The sequence below is a fragment of the Ostrinia nubilalis genome, chromosome 2 (assembly GCF_963855985.1).
Source record: "Ostrinia nubilalis chromosome 2, ilOstNubi1.1, whole genome shotgun sequence".
Taxonomy (NCBI): Eukaryota; Metazoa; Arthropoda; class Insecta; order Lepidoptera; family Crambidae; genus Ostrinia; species Ostrinia nubilalis.
Window position 1 is genome coordinate 6,676,800 of NC_087089.1, and position 17,476 is coordinate 6,694,275.

Here is a 17,476-nt window from a genome sequence, read left to right on the forward strand (position 1 = left end):
ACATGTCTGACCTATAGACCAAATTCTAACCACTTCCAGATGACCTCGAAGGTTCAAATTTGGCATCCAGAAAGGTAGTTATGTAAATACAAAGGAACAAATAAAAAACCAGTAAATTTTAACATTTCACATGTGATAGATAGATTTTAGTGCTCTAAATATCGATTTTTGAACGTCAATACCTAAATAACCGTTTGAGGTATATTTATGAAATTTGAATCTGATGTACATCTTGCAAGTCTCAATACATGAGCCAAATTTGAAGTGTTAATGCACAGTAGTTTTTGAATGATGAGGAGTCAAAAGTGGCTCTAATTGGTTCGTCTAAATATACGCACGGTGCAGTCCCCTCCATGGAACTAGGCTTAACATGCTCCCGCATGTCTATAGTATTTGCTTAATGTTGATTTAGTCGATTTTCTCCTGAAAGGAACATGTAAGACAACAATAAAATTTCCGATTTTACAGACCTTCTAGAGCAGATGCCGCAAAAACTATACAAGATATAGAAAAACTTGACAGTCTCACCTGTAGCAAATTGAATAAGCTTTTTTTGGTTCATAGTAGTCATGTCACTAGGACGCATAGTTTCCGAGGATTAAGCGAAAAACCGAAAAGTGGTACCTTTAAACCCCCCTCTCCCCGCCGGCTCAAGGGCTAAGGGCGGGGACTTTCGCTATGTTCACCACCTAACTAGGCTAAATAAAGTCCCGAGGTCAGAAATTGTGTTCCACGGATTTCTCTCTACACCGTCGTTAAGGCATTCATTGACTGGACTATAATTCAGACAATTCCTTTGCGTTGCCATAAATTGGGCGATACCATCAGTATCTCGCCGTCATCAGCCACCCCATAAATAGACCATTGCTGAGTCCTCATTCGAGCTACGTGACTGAACTACTGAACTTCTCTTTACGTCAGTGTGTGCTGAAATTTTTCTCAATGACGTGTATCATCAATAATTCAAGATCAAGTTTGTTTTGGATAGGTTTTCAGTTTTATTTTTAAGTTACTCAATTCTAAGCAAGCTAGAAGCGCTGGTCAGAAAAACCAATTTTGGCTGCATTGATATAATAAAAGTCTAACATTACTTAGTTAAAATGGAAAACTAATTATGAATTCAAACAAAAGTACTAATTAAACAGAAGCGCTCGTACTTAAGTATCTCGGGGCGATCTTTCTAGGAATGAAGGAACACACCTGCCACTTACGTCTTAAATTAACTGCACTTTCATATTCAAAGTTTCCTTTACGATTGTCTTTAAAACTGACGTAGGGAGATTAATTACGTAAACTTGAGGATTTACTGCGCGAAGTTTCGTTGACTGAGGTCTACTCTATCGTGCTTATCAGAGCATGACCCTTTATTATATTATACTAGATGTGTGTACGTTTCATTCATGTGACGTAATTATAAGCAGCTGTTATATCAAGTTATCAAAACAAGGTTAATAATATCACAGCCTTATTATTTAATTAAAATTAGTTTTAGTAACGCCGTTCCGGAAAATTAATTTTTCGTACATAATGATCATATTGTTCCAGTTTTAAACTAAACTAGCTTCTGCTTCCTCGCGGCTTTCCTCGCGTTTTCGTTTCAATTTCGTGTAAATATAAAAGCAAGCTAACAGAATAGCTCTATTATTTCATGATTTCAGCCTCTGAATGTCAGCAAAATAAAAATATACCTACTTACTGAGTTCTAGAAACTAATCATGCCTAAGGGCAGAAAAAAAGTATCTTATTCATTAGGATGAAAAGAAAATGATATTATAGCCGGACAGTAAACGTCCATGAAAGAGTAGTGATCAGCCAAATAGGGTGAAATAAGGGCGCGGTGAATGGCAGATAGCGATCGCCACCGCAGGCCCTGAACGAGCCGAGAAATTGAGGAAAAGATTTAGCGAGAAAATAATTTGGTTACTTCACCGATAATGAAAGTTCATTCTTTTTCAAGATTCCCCCAAAACACTTTCAGTCTAATCTTGTTTTTCAAACCAAATATCTTTTGTAAACAACCTTTTGGCTGACCTTAATTATTCCCTAGTCTTGTATTCTATTTTGTAGGAGCTGAAAGTCAAATAATTAATTATCTTTAGTTTGCGGTCGGAACGCGTAACAATTACTTTATCAAGCTGTTAAGCCTTGGCTAGTCTAAAAGTTTATCAGTTCAGTATTTTCGAAGGTCAAACTACAATTAGGTACAAAAAGTCGTAGCAAAATCGGACTTATTGTATCTACATAATAAGGTGTTATAGGGTTTCGTTTGATGTTCCATTGCATCGTCCGTACATTAGTTAATTCATAATAATATTTTTTCTCAACTCTAAAAGCAATTTCGTAATGTAAAACGGATTTGATTGTATATAATATGTAGTGTGCTGAAGCACGCGCCGTAATTAGGGAATCGTGTCAAGGGCGCACGGGTACAAGTGGGGAGCTAAATGTTAATGTCCTAAAGGCTAACCAAATTGATTGCCACTGCTATTTAGGTTGTTTTCTTAGAATGAAACTTATCTGTTACTTACTACAACAACTAAACGAGCTTTTTCCATTAGGATTAGGTTTTAACGTGGACTAGGCTTATTTTATGGCGACAACCCTCAGAGATAGTAGGTAAGTACTACCTATTTTAATATTGTTGATTGTGGCACTTAATATTAGTTAAAATAATGCAAACTAAGCAGTGTCTTTTTTAAAGAATAATAATAAAAAGTGAGCATTTAGGCTCTGTTCTTGTTATACAATATTCTTCTTTCTTTGTTACGGTGCGCATTTTTGTGATGAGTTACTATTTGTTGCCCCATTTACAAGTCTCATTTAAAAAGCCTGTAATTCATGTCGACACATTTTATGACAATGGCCAAAAACGACAAGGGATTCGCAGTGCCATAGAAAAGTGGGGACACGAATAATCTCAAGAAGATATATCATTTGGGAAAATGATTTAGTCCATGAATCACGTGACGTGAACTCGGGCCATAATATTAGGTTTCTCACATAAAAGTACATTTTCCTTAAAGAATTCCTATAAGGAAAATTCTCTTTGATACACAAAAGGACAAAAGGTTGTAAGAATGAGTTTGGACATTTTCTAGATCTAAGGTTTGTACAAGTAAGCCCCAAATTAAAATTTTCATTTTCGTAAGCTTTCGAATGGCTTAGATTTGTTATTTGGGACACAAATTTCTATTTCTATTTTCTATCTAATATTTTAAGCAGCTAGACTTGCTTTGCAACATTATATAAAATTAAATTTATTACATACTAGCTGACCCGGCGAACTCTGTTCCGCCTTAAAGGCAATAAATAAGCAAATCTTTCCTTATTTGCTCACCGTTTAGACCTAATCTGGACTACGACAAACATTTTAACACCAAAATCAGCTCAATCGGCCCAGCCGTTCTCGAGTTTTAATCAGACTAACGAACATCAATTCATTTTTATTTATATAGATAAAATATTGAAACATTTAAAAAACTCCACTTCTAAAGTAATTTAACTAAAATCTCTTAAGTAAATACATATAAATGGTCAATAAATTTATATTTCGTGAGAAGAAATTCTAAATTAAAATAGGGAAAAAAAGTAGTTCACATTTTCTAAACAGGTTAACATAAGTATTAAATATGTAAATTCACGAGGATATTCATAATGAGACATATAAAATAGTAGAAAAATAAAATAATAATATGTTTAATAATGCATTGCCATTTTAAAAGGATCGTTTATAATTTACCTACTCAGGTTAATAATAATACTTGCGATTAAAATCCATTTAAAATCAATCTGTATCTATACCTACTAATATAACTAATTTCCAATTCAAATTCCTTGCTTATGTGATCGAACATAAAATATGGTCTTATAACAATTGAATTTAAAAGTCAATTAAAAGAAGACAATTTCATCAACTAAAATAAAATAATTTTATTTAATGAATTAAATAAGTTTAAAACGTTGCCAAAAAATAATACCAACCAAATCGTGTATTCAACATCGACTGTAAGTAACATATTACAATTATTATTCTGTGGTATTACTTACTACGATATTACACGCGTATTCGTCCCTGTCAAAAATCTAGTGTTTCTCTCGGATTACAGGCTCCGATCGCGTCTGCAATTTATCTTTATGTCGACCTCTGTCACGTGTCTCAGTACATTTATTAAAGGTTGCCCTATAACTGTCCAGCGCCTATTTAAAACACAATTTCAGCATAGTATTATCGGTTTTTGTTCCAAGAAAAATAGATAATTTTTTCTACTCTAATAATACAAAGAGGAAAGATTTTATTGTTTGTCTGTATTGAATAGGCTCCGAAATTACTGGACCGATTTGAAAAACTCTTTCACCATTACTTAGGTACGTTACCCCTAATTATAAACATAGGCGATACGAAATTCGCCGGGTCAGCTAGTTTGGAATAAATGAAGTTTTTGACCGGACCGGATCGGATACCTACACACTATTTGTATCGTAAAGCTCCGAACAGAAGCTATTTAGTTTTCAAACATAAGTGAATGCAGCACACTTTTCACGTTATAGCATTAAGCTAGCAACTTCGTTTTAATAAAATTGAAAATGCCGCAGCAATCTATAGAGATTATGCCAATTTTAAGCCAAGCTAAGAACTCCTTCAGCTCTTTCATAACTTTATTCGGAAAGCTAACTTGATGGCCTTTAAAATATGATGAAAATTATTAGGCTGCATCTGAAGGTACTCGTATTTGAAGTTTTATTTATTAGATTGTTTTTGTTATTTATAAATGACTGAAAAAGCTGAACTTTATGTTACATTAATCGGCTCAATATACCCACTTTTAAAAGTAGAGAAATCATAATCTCATTACTTGAGACTGTCTTAGGAATCTGCTATTATAAAATGCGTTTGCACGCTCGCCCTAGTATACACGCGTATGCCCGGAAAACATTAGTGTGATAGGGGGTTAAATGAACGTAAAATTGCCTCGATACCAGTCAACCTTTACCCCAACCAACACTCTCCAGTCCTTATTACTTAACCCATAAATTCTTAGATTGTACGACAACCTGTGAATAGTTGCGGGCGTCTGCGGGCCGTCCGTGTGCCGTTAGAGCCACAACACACGTGCTACTTTCAGCATCGGCGATCGGCGATTTTTTTAACCACTGGCCCATTTATTGTCCCGAAGCAGTGGTAGGGTTAATACTGGGACGTGTAAAAGTGCTTTTTGAAAGCCTATTTGTAAAAATAAATGAGTTTTATGAGTTTTTTACTTTGAAGACATATTCCACACCACACAATTAAAAACACCAAACGCGACGATTGTGTCGATTTTCGGAAGCTCAACGCAGCGGCAGCAGTCGCTGAAACACGTGATTCCGTTCGGACGCGGCCGAACGCATGAAATCGCGAAATCACGATGTTGCATCAATAGAATCGCTAAAACGTGCGATTCGGATACCGCTTTTGAAGGCATAAATCGCAAAATCGCGATGCTGCATCGATACAGTCGCAAAATCGCCGATCGCCGATGCTGAAAGTAGCATGTCTGCTGTGGCCCTTAGTGACACTTCACGCGTTGTCTACCTTTATGTGGGAGTGCGCAATTATTTACTGTAGAGCGAACCTTACCCGCTGGGACTCGGCTAAAATATTTTCCAAACAGACTTCAAAAGGGAGATAACCCATTCAACTATGGAAGTTGAACCCTGAAAATGTACCTATTGTTTTAATAATTCCTTATTCAGTTTGGAGAGAAAGTCTCGGATTTCATTAATGAGATAGTTTTGTAACAATTAATTCAGATTGAATGTTTAGCGCTGACTGAATGGTAAACGAAAGGTTGTTTATCTATTTATGAAAGACTTTTTTCGATTAAGTATAATTATCTTTTTATTCGCATTATAGATTACAATAGGGTAGGTATAGTGTTTAACTGTCTAGTCCTATCTTGTAAGCTTAGAATAAGTAGGTACATGGTGTATTACGAGTATGTACACATAATTGCATATTACTTTTTACAATGTCTATCTTTGAACTGTTTATTTCTGTTGTTATGTTCGTTTTTATTGCAAACACTCAAAGGAAACATAACGTTGGGCTTTTCCTTTTATCATACTTTACTTTATGTTTCTTATCGTAAGACATTTGTGCCTTCTCAGTATAATGCGATTACCTGTCCGTAAAGTAGAATTTCCGAATATTACGCAATAAGATTAAGTATTAATGAACTTGTTAATGAGCCCTAAACCGTAGATTAAAACGAAATGCGAAGGTTTTCTTCATTTTGGAATTTAATTATGTTGCATTTAATTTCACTGTGTTGAACTTGGCACGATATTGGACGCTTGTTTTCACTGCACGAGCAAACAACTCGCGATTAACTCGTTTGCTCGTATCGGGTGTTCGGTTGTAAACGCGGAAATTGTTTTATTGTTTGTTAAGAAAACAAAGTATCCGCAACTTTGCGAGTTGAACTGAACCCGAGTGTTTCTTGGAAAATTACTGAATTCCTAAGTAATACGAAATGGTATCAAAAAGATATGGCTATCTATTCACTAGCTTTTGTTTGGTAATAAAATAAACTTGTATTTTGACCATTTCATTCACTTTGCAAACATTTTGTATTATTTTGAGTTATAACTATGTAGTTTAAATGAAAAAATAAACTTAAAAACCTATGGAACCTACTATACGGAGCTTAACTCGTACTTGACATTCGCAGCTGTTCCTTAATAACTAGAACAACATTATTAATATTCAAAAGGAGAACAAAAAACTATGAAAGTTGCTAATTACTTTTCTGTTAGATAAGCCTCCCAGAATCTCATTTGTGTTTTCAGAGTTTGAAATCTTAATCAGAATTATCTAAGTTAATCTAAGTTCTAATGCAAATTAGCAAGGCTTTCTCAATAGCGGAGCATGCTAAGTGAAATTACGTCATCTGGTCACTCACCGACAGAACTAGTTTACAGAAGGTATGAATGAAAAATGTTCTTGACGACCCACTTGCAGCGTTTTGCTGTGATTACCACTTTTGTACACCCGCACAAAGATGCTCGACTAGATACTTGTAGGGCTGCCCGGTTGAGTTACCGCGATTTTCCTTTATTATGCTCCAGATATGATCTTCTGAATGCAAAGTAACGAGTTTCTTCATCCCACGTTAGGAGTAATTTTCTTATTAATAAAATACGAGTCTGTTCTAGATTCTTACTATTTTGAATGCAAAGTGACTAGAGTTCATGTACAGACAATGGCACTACGAGCTAAGTACATACTGTGGTAGTGTAAAGTTATACCTAGTATGATTTAACAAAAAAAAAGCCTGTACTTACAGCGCTTACTGATTTAGCTTATCATTAGACGTATAATCTCTTCTTTTTTTGTGAGTTCATGGTTATGGTCATTCAATTTTTGAACTTTTACAATCTGTAGGATAGCTAAGACAATTGACCTTAAAAAGTACAAATTAATAGGAGCCTTCTCGGAACAAGTTCTCCGTCATAGATTGCATCTGCATCTTGTGATAAAAACCAGCATATACAATAAAAAATGTTGGATATACTTAGTGGCCAATATTGTACGCTACAGCTCTGGTAAAGTGACAGCCTTATGCGTGATTGCAGCCGTGCCCCTGCATCGCTGTGAGGCACTCAGTTGCGCTGTCACGTACCGAGCTTATTTTTAATCCTTAATACGTGGCTGATTATGCAGGTGCAATCATTTATTCATTATTGAGCAATTTCAGTCACATTTTAGTTCTCAAATAAATAATAATAAGTGTGGGGACTTTGCAATGCATGAAATGAATTCAACATCTTGACCTATTTTCAATGTTGTCAGTTATTATAACTTGTAGTCGTGGAAATTGAACTTGACTTCAGTTTTTCATCAATTTTTATTAACATTTTATTTATTTTAAAATTAATTTACTATGCTTGAAGTAAAAAAGGATCTTGAAACCTTACAATTCATGAAAAAGCTTAAACCGGAATATAACATGAGATTGGCTAAAAAGCATGGGGCCGGGATCAAAGAAATGAATGAACACATTTTCCTTTGGTATTACTCCTCTCTAGGAAACTGAATATTTATTCTACTTTGAAGAAAACTGTTATTTATTTTAATAGCACCTTGATACACTAAGTATTGTGAAACATGACTTAAAACTTTTGTTGCCTTTTCCGTTTTTCACTCGCGAAGTGTTTTTGGCTTGTTTCTTTGCCAAAGCATCTCGAAAAATATGTCCCACATTAAAACGGAAGAATGGCGTGAAACAACAAGAAGAAAAACACGGGATAAGTGCTGTTGTTCCTATGTGTTGTTTTTATGGGAGAGCTTTTGTTAGTTGTTTTCTAATTGCATATTGTCATTATTTTGCTGTATGTGTCACCAATACTTGCTCGTTGTTAGAGTTTAAACTTGGTTATTATTATTTCAGAACGTGAAGCTGAAATCAGAATTTAAAGATTAGTGAGCTCAGGCTACTATAATATAACTAATAATTTTATTTATATTAAAATATCAACTTGGGATGAATTTCACCTAGCGAGAGACACAATGACACAATGCTTATATCCACCGACGACGTAACGATTTTACTATGCCATACCTATTTTACATGTTCATCTTCTGCAACGGCCACCATGTAATTATAATAAAAAACAACGCAACTTTCACTTCATATGAAGATAACCATTAATTTATAACGATTGTTATACAAACTTGCATTTATATTGTCTAATTTTGTAAAAAGTCGGCCGAGTATGTGAATGGGCCCGATGCGCACTGGCCTGTGACGTAATGCGCACCCACTCCGCGCATTGGCACAGTGCGTTTGCGCAAATAACGCAATCGTCAGGTATAACGGGTAAACAACGATTTGAATCGTTTAAAACGCAAATTTCATAAGTAACGAAAGTAACCGATTCATTTTGCTCACGCGTTGTGTTGTGCGCTTTCGTGTTAAACAAGCGCCATAGTAGTGACATAATTCGCGGATTCTACGCATATTAGACATTCGAATAATATTTGTGTTGCAGTTTGAGAAAGTTATGTTAATATACGAAGGAACATAGGCACGAATTTTGAAACCGCGATCAAAACTCGGTTTAAACTAAAGCATTTTTGTTTTAGTGTTATCAGAATTAGAAAAAGTTAATTCCATTTTTATTTATGTACGAGTATCTAGCAAATTTTTATAAATAAAATAAAAAAAAAATAAAAGCTAATGTTAATACGAGTAAAGGCCAATTTCAACTGTATGTAATTCAATCACCATATTATTAGTATGCAGGATGTAATGTGTATCACATTACCGTCTCGTTGCATTACAATGGGAAGTTCTTTTGAAGGAATACAAAAGTTGAAACTCACTTAGGGGTGTTTTATGCTGAATTTATGTTTTATATTCCTTACCTATATTTAAAGTAGGTACATTTTCTCCATACCACATCGTAATAGGACACTTTACGCAGTTAATCCTTATTAAAACTTTGGTTTCAGAGCTTTATAGTCTAGAGTTTCGTTGTACATGTAATTATGAAGTTTTTACGGCAAAGTTCAAAAATAAACCTTGACTTATTATAATGATACAGGGTAAGCTTTATAATAGCTCTTTATTTCACTTCCTTAGATTTTTATTTTGGATTTTCTTTTATGGAACGCGTGCGCGAGCGCGACATTGGTTTTCTATGACAAATTGGTATACCTACTTATTACAGGCAAAGGCGCGGGCATAAGATAGTACATAAGAGTATGTAAATCTGCTTACCTACTCAAATATTAAGCAGGTACCTACTACCATTTGAGGGGTTGTGCAATCTTTCTCATCAGAGGCAGGACTGGCAAAGTTTGAGCTTAAAACCGCAGAGTTATTTCCCACAGTGCGCTCAAGCCACCTCCAATTGTGCGGTTGCACACTAGATTAGGTATACAGGGTGACGAAGCAGCAGCAATCAATTTAGTCCAGTAATGGGGTTGCCAAATGCTCAAGCGTTCAAGTCGTATCATCACGTTGCTGACATCGATCTGTCTAATTCGCGTGTGTAGAAACTATAAGCAATTAGTTGCCACACATACTTTGATGGCTGTGAACACTATTGCTGTATAATTCCTAATGCCATGACATGCATGCCTGGAGTTTCTTTTGATTTTGTATTGTATTCCCTGAATAAGGTCATTAACCTGCCATTTACATATGTAGACTGACGACCTGATTAACCCGACCCGAGATGATCCGAGGAGTCGTTTGTTGCAGGCTGAAATTGATCGTTCTGGGTGTACCTTAAATAAATAAATTATGACTTACTTGACCTTATGTCCCATGTCCCCTAGATGGGGCAAAAGGCGTCGACAACAGTTCTCCATCGCGTTCGGTCTTGAGCTTCGCGTCTAAGTCTTGCCGATCTTCTTCACCTCGTCTGCAATTTAATTAAATGATAGTACTTTGTTATTTCAAAAATAAAATTGGTCAATTCTCTGATTAGTTGTATAAAATACTGTCTGCAGTGTGCTCACCTAGTACCCACTTATTAATTTAATTTATTAGTTCCGTTATTTAGTTACTAGTTCCGTTATTAATAGCACACAGTTTGCATGTCACTTTTTCGTATAAGCAATAAATATTGAGTTATTAAGCATCAAACATTTTGTTCAGTGTAGACTTTTGAAATTCAGTTTCCTCTGTCTCTATCACTCACCCTGGCATGCGGATACGAGTGTAAAAGAGACAGACCCTAAATATCGCAATCTTTACGGAATAGACCCCCAGGCCGTAATGTAGCGTAATAATTTAATGGTAGCATCCGGTGATTGGGCCGCGATCAACACGTGAGAATGGGAAAAGTTGTCCTTATACGCGAACTCTTTCGTAATGAAATATGTTAATACTAGCTCTCACTAACGGTATTCGCAGAACAAGGGATGGCCTACTTTCAAATAGTTTGCATGATAGAAAAGCGACTATAATTTAATTCGATATAAGCGCCTGTTAAAAAATTCATGACTCAAAATGCTCCATACTTTTAATATCAATCGCTATTAAGTAAAGAAAAGGTTCTCATTCCTCTTTGTCTATCTCTTGTTCTGCTGTACGCGTAGATATTTGTAAAAATATTTAAAATACTTACCTACCAACCTATTTAGCAGTTTGGACACCCTACTTCTTAGCTCGACGTCGTAAATGCAGCGATGGCCAAAGAACCCACTACGTATAGGTACGAGCTATTTGTAAATCTTTTAATAGCTCCTAACAGGAGCATAATATGAACCCTATGAACTTTTTGAAAGGACTGAATATATTAAAAATAAAAATATCCCCCACAACACAAGTCGCAACTTACTGTTCTTACTCGTAATTACATAATTTTGAATTCAAAATCATTGTTCTTTAATTTAATAAATACATGTAGAGGTACTATGTATGGTAAATAGCCCCTATGAGACTCTTATTAATATTTTATAAATAACCCTGTATCATCATGCGAGCTGGAGGGCCGGTACCACCAGTGTCTGATTGCAATTCTCCGAAAAGCTTTCGCTTAGAGTTAATAAGATAAGTTTCCATTCTGAGACACTTATTTCTATAAATACTGTCTATTTCTGTCCTTAGTACCTACACTGAGAGGCTTAAGTAATTTTCAAGTTGAGTGGTGGTCCTATGTTAATGCTGGAAAGACGAAAATCTATATTCAAAGTTTTGGAGTTTGAAGCCGGTTTGATATAATAAGCTTCCCCTTTTCCCCTAAATATTTTATTAAAATAAGTTTTGTCTTAGCTCGTAGAGCTGATGGCCGCTGGGGCAGGAAAGTTCCTGAGTTGGCGACCACGAACCGGAAGACGTAGCGTGGGCAGGCCTCCCACTAGGTAGACCGACGATCTGGTGAAGCTTGCAGGAGATGCCTGGATGCGAGTGGCGCAGGATTCTTTGTGGAAATCCTTAGGGGAGGCCTTTGTCCAGCAGTGGACGTCTTTCAGCTGATACGAACGAACGGAGTTTTGTCAATTTTGCACGACTTCCCTCATAAATGCCGTAATCTTTTACACCTAATTTTGTGTAGCCCTTATAAATGTCATATCTTTTACACCCAGTATTATCTAGCCCTCATAAATGCCGTATCTTTTACACCTAGCATTGTCTAGGCCGGACGTTGATACACATCGCACGTGTCCCGGTGCGTTGCACATGCACTTATTGCCTACACGCTTCACTGGCACTTAGGCCTCAGCCTCGAACTTAGCGGGCAGCGGGGCGGGAGCGGCGGCGGCGCTGGAGCGGGGCGGGCAACGCAGACCCGTTCTCGAAACAAGCGGGCAGCTCGCGCGGCGCTTTAGCGGCGAAGTGTTGTGATCGGGGTTGTGTTGTCGAGATATTTGTTTTTATTCGCAAACGAAATGTCTGAACAACGGCGACAATTTTATTTCGATTCAAATTTATTCCTAACGCTCGATTTATTGTGGCCAAAAGAAGGAGTGCGCTGCCCGCTCGTTGCCCGCTCCCTCGCCGCTGCCCGCTCGTTGCCCGCTCCGGCGCCGCTGCCGCGCCGCTGTTTTCGAGAACCGGTCCATTTGATTTTACGCATAAGATCCTGCCGCTCCCGCGCCGCCGCCGCCGCCGCCCCGCTGCCCGCTAAGTTCGAGGCTGAGGCCTTACAGTTTACAGCGGATATTGGCAAATGTTTCGTCACACAGTTCACGAGTTTGACTTAGTTACTTCTTTTATATTTTCTAATTCGAATACAAAGCCAATTATGTGTTAACTATATTAATAATTGTAAAACACTGTCTTGGTTGAGTGGTTTGGTTGTATTTACTAAACAAACTGACCTTGAACATTTTACACATTTTTAACGCGTTCTGAAATCATTGACTGCAAATATTGCAGTGCAATTTAATTATTTGCCTAAAACAAGTTTAGTATTTTTCGTAATATTGAAACAAATACTTAACCTTTACAAATAGCGTTTTATTTTAATTATGTTCTTAGACTAATTGAAGTCGTAGACGAAAAATCTTTTCTGCAAAAAATTTAGCTATAAAAACATTTAAAAAAAGCTTACTTAATTAATAACTTTATGTTTATATTATCTACAAGTATTTTCACCAGTTTAACAGCTCAGAAACTAATAAATCAACGCTTGCCTCTTACAAAACAGAAAGTCCCTCGAGCTCGCTTTAAGGAAAAATACTGTCCCAATTTCGAAAACGATCGAAAACTCTCGCGTACGAATATCCGTTAACCCCGTTCGCTTGTTTTCCTCACCGAATGATGACAGTGAGTGTCGATTATACATATTACATTTACTCGGAACAGCGATATAATCGAGAACTGGCACGATGTCCGACCATGACTTGCGGTCATGAGAGTATTAATTAACTCATTATGAAATAAAAACGACAGCCTTCGCTATTGCATGCTTGTCTCGTGGCTTCGAACACCGACGTTGACAAGGGTCTGAAACGGTATTTAATATCCAGAAAAAATATTCATCTTCTATTTACAAGTACCTAAAATTGGTCAGTGAAAGAAAAATAGTGTCTGGGTCCTTTAGGACAAGTAGGTAGAGTCCAAAAATACAGTTTTATATTAATTTGTAGGTACGTTACCTATGCCGTAATGCCTATGCCTATTAAAGGTACTTTGATTTTTTTATTATTCTTCTGTATAAAAGTGTTGTAGTGGTTGTACACGTAAAGTCATATTGGTTCGATACTTACTTAACTACTTATCGGATTTAGAACAAATTTGATTTTTAACCTAACCGGATAAAAAGATTTCAGACTAGAGAAAGAAATAGATATCGGAATATGGAAAATTTCCAGACACGTTATAAAAAGAAAATATATTTTGTGCCTTTATCTTTTTTCGATGTAGACGAGCGTAAAATCGATTAGACTAAGATAAAAGCTTGGAGTTATTTGAGCGGCATTACCCTTCGCGTATCTAAATAACAAGGTGAGGCAGCTGCCTACTGCGTGTATCTTTGATCATGTTATTCATATTTTGTCTAAAAGAAAAATACTTCAGCTTATATGCGACGATATAAAGACTCTTAACATAATTTTACTTCTACTTCTCAGTTCATTTAAGCGCTAAGCATCCGTTTATTTAGTTTTCAAGTACCTATTTACTCAACTATGTATTTCAAAGTTACAAATGGGAAATATGATGTTCGAAATGCCAGCATGAATGCAAAACAATGGCCTTATTTTCAAAACTGTCACCGGATAGCCCCGTGTTAGTAAACTCGCATTACAAACGTTTACCGTTTCGGTATCATTTATATTAGCACTGTCTAAAACTATTTGTTTTGTAAATGATGTAACTGTAATTTAAGGGTAAAGTTCAGTGGCGGGTTTAATACGGAAAATGAATTTGTAACAGCGGTATCTGGGTTGCCATTGCTTTGTTTTGTGAGTTTAGTGGAATAGAATGCAAATGACGCTTTGATTCCTTTGACTAAGTTATAGACTTTACGTTACAAAAGTTTATTTCTAAAGTTGTTGAATATAAGTAGGATAGGTTACATTATAGTACCTACTACAATAAATAGACTTTGAACTATAAGTTTGGCTCTTCAAAATGAACAATCATGACTCCAGGAAACTTTCTTTTTTCTTTTTCTCTGCTCTGTACAAGTGCCCTGGAAAGGACCTAACTGAATACATATTTGATTTGATAGTGCTCACAGTTCAGGTTTGAAAAGGGTCACCTCGAGGATACGAATTAGGAGCTACCTTAACTTGTATTTGATATAATAAAAGTCAAAAACCGTTTTTCCAAAACGGTTTTTTAAATACACTGCTGTTTGTAAAAATATTTTACAGTGAACCCAGATCATCTGTCTCGAACTGTATCATATTTTTATTCGCGGATGTTTTTTGTATATTCTGTACATATTTTCGTTCCAAATTGAAATGTTGTGCCCACCGTGCCAGGAAGAGTTTTTTTTGTTTATATTTCAATAATTATTTTTTGTTGCGGCTTGCGTAATATTGTAGGTACTTACTTATATATGGAAAACAAATCCGATCCTAAGAAGCTATACCTGGGCCAGTGGGCATATTATTATTTCATGAATAGCCCTGCTTCAGTGAATATTACAGTGGTAGGCTCATGGCGGATTGATTCAAGGGGGCATCCTTTGCGTGCATAATTTAGAGGGTGCTTCAATATCATCTTGACTGCTGAACGTCTCAATATTGTTTAATCTTCATAATTTACTTACATAAGCATGACCATTTAAACATTAAATAGTGCTGGTTCTCTAAATAATAACAAAATTATGCGATAACTTCGCTTGAAATTGCGTCCCAAACTCAGTCACAGTTAATCCATTACTGTTTTTGTCCCAACAACTAAACCTCAAGAGAAAAATTATTCTTTATGACAAATCGAAATTCACGTGCATGCTTACATCCATTTGATAAAGAAAACAACAATATTTAGCCTGAGAATTTTTTCGTTCAACCCAAGGAGCCGGGGAGAAATGGCTCTTGTAACGGGCAATATTTCACGGAATTAATAAATGTGGAAACGATAAATCAACGAAATGTGCAGCCCCAAGAGCGTACAGTACTCGTAGTCCTTAAGCCGAGGCAATAAGGGCCAAAAGAGGCATAAGTATATTGTGCTATAATCTTGGTGCACGTGACTGGACAACCTGCGGCATCCGCCATTCCAAACAAACTAATTTGACAGAAACTTCAGAGAAGATAATAACTTTCTAAGCTAGGAACTAGGCTATGGGAGTTCCTAGGACATTTACTTCACCATACTTTATACAGGCCTACCTAATATTAAATTAAGTACGTACTCGTAAATGTTTAACAGTAGGTACTTGTTTTCACTCTATTAATATCTACATCTGAATATCTAAAAGTATTTAAAGGCCAAAAAATGGTATAAGGCCAAAATTGACAATGTAAAGGAAAACTTTCGTGTACAATTTGCAAGTTCCGAGTATTTGCTTACAATTTAGTTTTGTTGGCTATTCATAAATAAATCTTAGGATATAGCATGTTTTGTATAGAACGAAAACTTTATCATGACATCAAACTTCAGTTCAGTTGAAAAAATAGTAAACACGTTTTTAATTCGAAAACCAGGGTAGCTCTTGGCCTGAATTGAAGGCTAATTAACGACTACGAGTGAATTTATTGCTCTTTTCCTAGGTAGAAAGATATTTCAATTGACCTAAAATCCGCTGGGATATTTCAATTTATCGAGTTATCGGCACTAAGTGCTAAGTGGTTCAAGTGTGTTTGTGAGACTAACTTTACATATTGTAACTTTCATTATGTACGAGTATGTATAATATGATGTGCATCAGACTGAACAATTTTATTGCAACTGGCACCTATTACAACTAAAATTAGCATAATGTTATATCAGCCGTACATCATTCATTCAAACCTTTTTCTGTGCTTCTATAAATATATTGCGGAAAATACGTACGCACGCGTTTACAGATTAAGCGTGTAAGTACAACATCCTACATGTAAATGTACGCTTACAAATTCGGTATTACTAAAAACACATATCTACATATAGGCAGGTGTTAAAGTTGAAAATAAAGTCATTCTACAGCATAAAGTAATAGAAAGGACCTAATTTCAGTGAAATAAAATAAAAATATAAAAGACTTAGGATGACGTGTTCAATTTTAAATTATACCACTAATTACTTATCTTTTAGATCGTAGAAAACAAGTTTAAATGCCTTGATAGTCTTAAGTTGTTTTCAGTTAAGTGCAAAAAATGCGCACCCATTTTTGGATGGATGGCATTGATGGCTCATGAATCGGAAAACTTAAAAGCTTTAACTTATTAAAATAGAGCGTTCAAAAAAGCGTTTTTCATAAAATAACTCGCAGTCTGCAAAAACTAAAGCCACGAGCGTTAAAGCGCTGCCACTGCCACCCATTTGCGAGCGATACATATTTGATGGAGTTAAAAGCTAATAGGACGCAGCTAAGTGAAACTATTACTAACAGCGAACGCTATTGCCGAGTGTGCCGATGCTAAAATGGTTATTCGTAGGTTTGTGCTTCTTAATAATAAACCTACGAGTCTACTTTAGTTAAAGATAAACATAAACATGTGTGAAAACATATTACAGAGCAACATGGTTATGTTTTATTACAATAGCAATTTCAGTTGTTAAACGGAGTTTCTCGCGGCTGGTGTGTCGAATATTCGTCGGATTATTTCTAAGTACTCCTATAGCAATATACTTACTTACCATTAAGAAAATCGGTACGTATATAAGCAAGAAAACTCCAATAACTGAAAGAAATTCAATCTAGAACCTAAAATGTTATTGCGGGAGACTCGATAACCTCTAGAGGTAGAGGCGCTGTACTAAGTATAGCCATTTAGTTCGCAATAAAGAATTTGAATTTGAATCTCTTGGTTTAACGCATTTCTGGGGATATTTGCACTGACATTTTATCACATCACATTCTTTCAATCTATTTTGATTCTGCT

The 17,476-nt window shown here is 35.9% G+C and overlaps 1 protein-coding gene across 1 annotated transcript in view; it reads left to right on the plus strand.

The window, feature by feature from the left end:
• LOC135078355 (nose resistant to fluoxetine protein 6-like) overlaps positions 1 to 17,476 on the plus strand; it is a 92,366-nt gene that overhangs the window by 39,159 nt on the left and 35,731 nt on the right. The gene's annotated exons all lie outside the window — the stretch shown is intronic.